Here is a 599-nt window from a genome sequence, read left to right on the forward strand (position 1 = left end):
CTGGGGTGCTGTGCTGGGAGGAGAACTGCTGGAAGAAGGTCCTGAATGCAAAACAGTTACATCATAGGTTGTAGAAAATATCCAGGTATGAAGCCCAGCTCAAAACTTACCCTCTCTGGGCCTAACCTTTTTCTTCTGGAAAGCCGGGTAAAAATAGTTACTGTCTGGCAAGATTGCAAGAAATAGCGTATGACTCACATAGCACAGTGTTGGGGGTGTATGTATAAAACCCAAACTGGGGAAAGCTGGGAAAAAGCCTGTCCCAGAAAGTTAGGGTTTTAAATATTGTAATGATTTGAACTTTGGAGCCAGGCTGAGTTTTATTTATTTATTGTTTTTGCAGGTGGCCAGTACAGGAATCTGAACCCCTCTCCCCCACTTTTTTTTGGTGTCTGCCCTGTTAGCTCAGTTGGTTAGAGCCTGGTGTTATAACACCAAGGTCAAGGGTTCGGATCCACATACCATCCAGACTGAGTTTAAATCCCAGCTCTATAGTTTGTAATCAGTATGAACTTAGTCAATTTAAGTCATCTTTTCTTTTTCTTTTTTTTTTTTTTCCTTTTTGTCTTTTTTCGTGACTGGTAACAGGATCGCAACCC

Source organism: Galeopterus variegatus, unplaced genomic scaffold, assembly GCF_000696425.1.
Source record: "Galeopterus variegatus unplaced genomic scaffold, G_variegatus-3.0.2 Scaffold2889, whole genome shotgun sequence".
Taxonomy (NCBI): Eukaryota; Metazoa; Chordata; class Mammalia; order Dermoptera; family Cynocephalidae; genus Galeopterus; species Galeopterus variegatus.